This window comes from Rhagoletis zephyria, unplaced genomic scaffold (genome assembly GCF_001687245.7).
Source record: "Rhagoletis zephyria isolate East Lansing unplaced genomic scaffold, Rhagoletis_zephyria_1.1 Rzeph_scaffold_02861, whole genome shotgun sequence".
NCBI classification, from domain to species: domain Eukaryota; kingdom Metazoa; phylum Arthropoda; class Insecta; order Diptera; family Tephritidae; genus Rhagoletis; species Rhagoletis zephyria.
This window is the reverse complement of record NW_016159945.1, coordinates 5,824-13,509: the sequence shown is the minus strand read 5'-3', so window position 1 is coordinate 13,509 and position 7,686 is coordinate 5,824. Positions and strand designations below refer to the sequence as shown.

Here is a 7,686-nt window from a genome sequence, read left to right as displayed (position 1 = left end):
AATTTAGGAATTTCGATAATGCCATAATTAATCGCTAGAAGAAAGCATTTATGTACATGTGACCATATTTATTTTATTATGTAGCTCATTTCAAGTGGGAGGGGGTTGAGTATGGTAAGAAAATAACTTGTGTCAAAACCATGCTAATTGGACAATGTTTTTGAGTACTACCTAAACACATATCGACTGCTGAGTGGAAGATCGACCTATCTCGGCAGCCAGTTCGAAAACGCCCTATCTCAAAAAAGTTTTCAAGAACGCCCTATTTGAGAATTTTATTGAAAAACACTCTACCTCAGAATTTGGTTGAAGAACGCCCTATTTCAGAATACGATTCAGAAATGCCCTATCTCACTTCAAACTGTATTGAAAATGAGCTGGTATAGGGCGTTTTTGAATCGGCAACTGAGATAGGGTGTTTTTAAAATGAATTCTTAAATAGGGCGTACTTCAACCAAATTCTGAAGTAGGACGTTTTTGAAAAGTTTTTTGAGATAGGGCGTTTTCGAACTGGCTACCGAGATAGGTCGATCTTCCACTCAGCAGTCGATATACACTCATCACATACAAAAAAGCAGAAAAGTCTGTTTTACGAAAGCCAAGTCATGTTTTCACACTTTATTTACTGCCTTTACACTTTTTACATTAAAATAATGCATTGTTTTAGCTGCTCTCAATTTCGCACAGAAAAAGTAATCATTTGACCTAATGTGCAATGTACTGAAATTTTACACAGCTATGTATATATCGTCGTTTAAAGTATAAAACCGCGTATCGTCATCCTGCGTAACAGACCTTTGCTACCAAAAACTGGATTTGCTCAGACAAGCTTTTGGTCAATCCTTATCCATTCGTCCTGAAATATACTAGCCAGAAATGCGATTGCTTTATAAAAAAGAGAGCCATTTTAAAATATAAGTGTTTTTACTCTCTACAAAATAATTTATGCAACCTCACATATGTCTCATATTCTTTTTCATATCGGACACCAAATTTGGTGTCACACTTTCGATTGGCTTCAAATTTTTCTTATGGGTTCTATATATGAAATAAGCTAACACGTGTTCGAGGAATTTTTTTCTTCTTTTTTTCCTTCGCAGATGTGATCTGTCAAAGTTTGCATTTTTTCGTGATTCTGACTAATCATGTACTCCTTCAAATCGTTATATCTCGGGTTCTGCCTATCGTAGAGACTTCATTTTAACGTCGTTTTAAAGCTAAAGAAACGGGCTTAATGTGTCTATATATAAGATGGTCAAGATTGTCCTAAAGCTAACTTAGCAATTAACAGTTGAACTTTTTGAAGTTGATTTGCATAGTGAAGAGCAGTAAATTTGGGATTTATAATTATAAAGGGTGAACACACCAAAACTGCGACACTTAGAAATTACTACCAGAAACAAACTAGAAGGCTTTGAAATTATTTTTTTTTTTTATATTATACAACTTGGAAATTTAGATGTTATTAAAATGTTAAAATATTAGTTATTATTTGCTGCATATGCAAGTGATCGTTTTTTTCATCGCACACGCGCCATCATGTTCTGCACGACTGCATCATCGACTTGACGCGATGAGCACAACTGCTTTGTTTTGCACTCTTCAATATTTTTCACTGTTTCACCTGTTTTCTTCAAGATTTCTTTGACAATTGACCAATATTCCCCAATAGGACGTGGCTCTGGGCTATTAGGTGGATTGAAGTCGTGAGGTACAAAATTGATGTTATTTGCATTATACCACGGCAATGTGTCCTTGGCATAGTGGCAGGTTGCCATGTCCGCCTAGAACAGTGGCCTACTCCTTATCTGTTGGTAAATGACAGAAGACGCCTTTTGAGGCACTCATCCCGATAAACTTGATCATTCATTGTTCCGGATGGGAAAAAGGGCTGCTCTTACGGCCACAGGAACAAATAGCTTGCCAAACCATGTGGGTTTTTTTGGAAATTTGGACTTCATTTTCAGCTTACAACTTTCAGGGGCATCTTGACGACTTGCACCAGTATAAAAATCTTGACCTGCAATATATTTTGAATTTTTATAGCAGTAGGTTTCGTAGTCCATAACAATGCAGTTTTTTTTTTAATTTAGAACTTATACAACTTCCGAATGCGCGATTTCGCTGTAACATTCTACTTTGCGCCCCGGTCTGGCGCTGTTTGAGCTGTAGAAAATCTCAATGAAGCTTTCCGCTTTACCTTTTGTACGAAAAACTGCGATCTCCGTGCGGATTTTGCAACATAACGCGACAAAATCTTCGGATCTCGCGAAAACGCACTGAGGACCTTTCGAGCACTGTTTTTATCACTTTGACCATGCTAACCCCCGCTCCCTGGTTTTCTCGTAACTGCCAGGCCTTATTTGTACCGATTAAAACCCTGCAAACTGTCGAATAGTGCAATCTTTAATTTTTTAGCAATTTTACGTGTACTTAAGGCCGGATCATTTATAAACTCGTGCAAAATGGTTTGTCTCGTTTCTAACTCGGTTGCCATTTTTAACTCAACTAGGAATCAAATTCAAATGAAATTTCTTCTACGTCCAACTAAGGTCATGGTCAGCTTATGGTATTTGAATTTCAAAATATTGAATTCGTTTTGGGTAAGTTATAAGCAAAGAACGGATTTTGTGGAAATTGCCTTTTTTCTGCTAAAGAGATAGAGTATATTCGATTAAGAATGCCCACGATTTAGCTTTCCCTGATTCCATATATACACATTTGATGTTGCCTTTTTTGCCTTTTTTAAGATATTTGCCTTTTTTTGCCTTTTTTAAGATATTTGCCTTTTTTTGCCTTTTGTACCTTTAAAAAAGTGATTATAGCATTTACAATTTTTTTTTTTTTTTTAAGATTAAAAAATATACACATGCCCATGCGGCTTATAGAAGCGCAGGGACCTCTTGCCAAATTGGTGTTGAAAAAATTCAAAGCCGTTTTCTATGCTAACGTAGGCTTGGGGACAATAAGGGGTGTGGATAAAATTGTAAAGGGCGAGGAAAACGCCCTTATTCGTGATAATATGAACGTTTCAAACGTTCCATATTTAAATTGGGCTCCACTTGTATCAACTTGCGTCGAGCGCACATTTAGTACATTCAAGGCTTTTCTTCGCGAAAATCGAATGAAAATGCTGCCAGAAAACTTCAAAATGCATCTTGTGGTTCAATGCTACTACAACTATACAGATTAAACTTGTATGAGTTAGAAACTCGAAAGGATAAAATAGTCGAAGATTCAAAGTACAAATTTTTCCTATAATGAAACTAGTTCATAGTTTTTCTCTTTTTACTTGTAATATAAACATTTCTAAAATAAAAAAATTTTTTGATTGTTCTTCGTATTTTCTGTCTTTTTTTAGTGCCTTATTTTGCTTTTTTTGCAATACCTTTTNTTTTGCCTTTTTTGCAATACCTAGTGCCTTTTCCTGCCTTTTTCGCTATTTTATTTTGCCTTTTCCAGCCTACTTCGTTACTTTATTTTGCCTTTTTTATAGGTTTTTATGTCCTAAAAATCCGTTACCTGGTTATAAGCTTCCCAAAGTGTCGCAGTTTTGGTGTGTTCACCCTTTACCATCGTAATCTTTGTTTAATTCTCTATAAAAAACGTGGTTAAAAAAATTGGGGTTTTTCAAGAACTATTTTTAAAATATTTTTCTTTATGAAGAGATACTTTATTTTGTGAAAATCAACAATTTTTTGTAATTTGTTTTCCAAAACTTATGTTGAGATATATTTAGTAAGGTGTTGAAACATCGAGTTTATGCAAGAATTTAAATTTTATTGCAGATTCCGATAGAATACCTATCCAGGTATAATATTTGTACGGCAAGATTTTTCCTTAAGGCGACAAACCCCTAAAAATGGGCGTGGCAATTGTAGAACTAAAGTTTGCAAAACGCAGATTTTATTGCGGATTTCGGCAGAATATCGCTTTTTTAACAACATTTGTTCCACAAACACGCCCATTTTTTGAACCACGTTTTTTATAGAGAATTAAATAAGGATTACGATGGTATAATTTTAAACCATTAATTTACTGGTCTTCACTATGCAAATTAACTTCTAAAAGTTCAACTGTTAATAGCTAAGTTAGCTTTAGGACAATCTTGACCACCTTATATATAGAAATGTTAAGCCCGTTTCTTAAGATGAAGTCTTTACGATCAGCAGAACCCGAGATATTATAACGATTTGAAGAAGTACATAATTAGTCAGAATCACGAAAAAATGCAAAATTTGTCAGATCATATCTAATAATAATAATAATAGATTGGCGCTTACACATATGTTAGTGTTTGGCCGAGCTTCTCCTCCAACTTGTGTCGTGCGCCTTGATATTGTCACACAAAGCGGAGGGATCTATTGTATTTTTATGAGAAGCTGTTTTTCATGGCAGAAATACACTCGGAGGTTTGCCATTGCCTGCCGAGGGACGACCGCTGTTAAGAAAAAATCTTTTTCTAAATTTTTTTGCGATGTTGCTTTGACCAGGGCTTGAACCCAGGTGCTCGTGAGTGAAAGCGCGCACTGCTTACCACTACACCACAGCGGCCGACAGATCATATCTCCGAAGGAAAAAAAGAAGAAAAAAATTCCTCGAACACGTGTTAGCTTATTTCATGTATAGAACCCACAAAAAAAATTGAAGCGAATCGGAGACATGACATAATTTTTTTTACGAAATCCATCCGACTTAAAAAAGAATGGCTNTGAGTGAAAGCGCGCACTGCTTACCACTACACCACAGCGGCCGACAGATCATATCTCCGAAGGAAAAAAAGAAGAAAAAAATTCCTCGAACACGTGTTAGCTTATTTCATGTATAGAACCCACAAAAAAAATTGAAGCGAATCGGAGACATGACATAATTTTTTTTACGAAATCCATCCGACTTAAAAAAGAATGGCTCATATGCGGTTTTGCATTATCTTGATACGCGGTTTTGCATTTTGTTGATACGCGGTTTTCTACTTTAAACGACCCTTAATTAGGCGCATAAAGAAAATCACTGGTTAGTCGCACGGGGTGTTGAAAAATGAGTTTTCAAAATAAAAAAGGAAGTGTGTATTAACAAAAATATTAAAGTACTCTATTATCGTTAACTTAAAAAAATAATAACATAATTTCGACTTCAAACTTAAAAAAACAAATTTAAAACTTACTTCCGCCAAAAAATGTTACGTTAGTAGGCGCATGGGGTCAGCACTCAACGACGATGTTCTAACCGTAACTAAATAAATAAAACGAAATGTATATTGTCAGAAATATTAAAGCTCTTTATTATAGTTAACTTTAAGGAAGAAGAGCATAACTTTGAGTTCAAACTTAAATACAACAAGTAATTTTTAGCAAAAAAAAACCGACTTCAGCTCTCATATAAAAAAATATATATATATATATATATATCTCATGATCCACTGATCGGAGTTTAACCAGATTAGTATGGGACCACCTCTGAGACACTACCTTATCGAAATCGGTTGACGGGGTAACATACATAAAAAAAAAAAAAAAAAATCCGACGAACTGATAACCTCCTCCTTTTTTGGAAGTCGGTTAAAAATAAAAATTGTTATATAAGTGGTCGCATGGGGTCAGGGCTTAAAATAGTAGCAACAAATGAGTACACGCCGATGTTCTGGCCGTGACTTATTTACGTACCCCGCGGGGAGTTAGGAAGCTAGGCAGAGCGCGAGCACGCTCCAAGCACTCCAAGACATTTTTTTTTTCAACTTGACATTGACCCCATGCGCCTATTTAAGGGTTAATACTGTGCTCTCGACGGAAAGTGGAAGGTATTGGAAAAGAGGGCACCTCCCATACAAACTGAATTTCTCATGGTGCTGCTGGCGAAATATATAGAAACTCCATGTGTTTACTTTTCAGATGGCTAAATGAAATTGTGTAAGCGCACCTTCGTCTGATGCCCTCATACATCCTTAATGCGATCTTGCATTTACCTCCGATTGAGAAAATTGCTCGGGGCGGCCGTTATTGCAGCAGTAAGACTCAAAGAATCCAGTTCATAAATATTAGGACGAATTGTAAAAGTGGTGAATCGACAATGAAATATTTGACCACATCCGTCCAAGAAGGAACACGGTATATCAATGGCTTCATTTCAATGATATTCAAGAGATTATATTACTCTTTTAGCCAATGTACGAGAAAACTTTTCATCCTGTGGAGAAGCGAGGCCCTCCTATAATGTAAAACGCTCATCTGTGCTCTTGAGTTTCCTTATAAGCACTTTTATTGTCTTACGCACCGGACCAATGTTATAGTTGCAAGAACATCGAAGATTTTACATGCTTGGCAGAGATTTCACAGTTGGAAATAAGAACATCGGTAAAGCTCATGACATCGAAAGCGATTAGTATTCGATATGGCATCACAGCGCTACTATTCTTGGACCATGTGTGAGGAGGATTATGCTCTTTAGTCGTTTTAAGTTTTTTTCCTTTACAGACCGTTTGTGCCTTTACACGCTATTTTTGTATTGACTCACGCAAAAGTTCTTATTATGCGCCGCGGAGCAGGCGGGAATTGGCTAGTAATCCATAAAATTATCAGTCTCTGCTATGAACTTAGTGAATGAGACCGAAGGTTTGGTTTTTTTTGGGGACTTTCCACTAGAACGCGATGGGCGTTGTGGTTCGGTGGAAGCGCTTTGACCTTTTTCGTCACTCATTTCGGGGCTTTTTGATTTGTCTTTGGTGTGCGTTGCCAATAACATCAAACTTGTGAGAATTTACGGTGATGCGAAGGTTATTACTTCGAATATGTGCCGGTTTTGAAATTTAAGTTCACGTTTGGAATGCAGAGATCAGTGGGGCTATTCTCAAATGAGTTAGCGACAAATACCGTATCGCTATCGTAACCTTGCGACATTCATAACACATGTCAGCTACTTGCGATCCGAATATTGTCGCTAACTGGCTTGAGAATAGGTATACAGAGCTTTTGGACAGACACCGAAAAATTAAATCGAGTGATGTATAGGACACAAAACATGCGCAATAAATTCCACTAGCCGGGTTAAAGCGAATCAAAAGGGAAGGAATCAGTGTTATATTCACGACCTGTCCGCACTGTTAGCAACTAATTTGTTTTTAACAATTTCAGAAAACGCAATGTTAAAACGTGTAAAAGTTTCGTGTTTACGCGCGAAACTGTTGCGTAGTCACGCTGTACGCACAAATACTTTTTTGTATATGTGTACTTAATTAATAAAAACGAGAATAAATATAATTTTATTATTTTAATGCGCGGAGATAAGTTTCGGCCCACTGTATATGCTTTCAAATTCTTTTCTATGTATATACAGTGACGAGAAAAATNATTTTAATGCGCGGAGATAAGTTTCGGCCCACTGTATATGCTTTCAAATTGTTTTCTATGTATATACAGTGACGAGAAAAACTGTAACATGGTGTAACGCTTTTTATATCAGCCGCCGCTATCTTTCCAAGTTCTAACGATATTCATACTTCTGTTTTACATTCTTATTGGTACATCTGTACTTCCTCTCTCATAACGAATTTAAGTCAATCCAACAACAATAATAAAACCAGGTGACAAAAATTTAAATTAAGGCATATGTTACAGTTTTGCACTTATTTATTTTTAATAACTTTTTGACAATTTTCACGAAAAAAAAGAATTGTTTACACAATGTTCAGTA

The 7,686-nt window shown here is 36.2% G+C and overlaps 1 protein-coding gene across 1 annotated transcript in view; it reads left to right on the top strand.

The window, feature by feature from the left end:
* The window catches only part of LOC108367917 (uncharacterized), a 30,076-nt gene extending 22,785 nt beyond the window's left edge, over window positions 1-7,291 (top strand). The window contains exons 2-3 of the transcript XR_001848309.1: window positions 5,889-6,104; window positions 6,159-7,291. The gene's annotated coding sequence lies outside the window, so the exon portion shown is untranslated. The remainder of the gene's footprint in view (window positions 1-5,888; window positions 6,105-6,158) is intronic.
* Window positions 7,292-7,686: the final 395 nt, after the last annotated feature.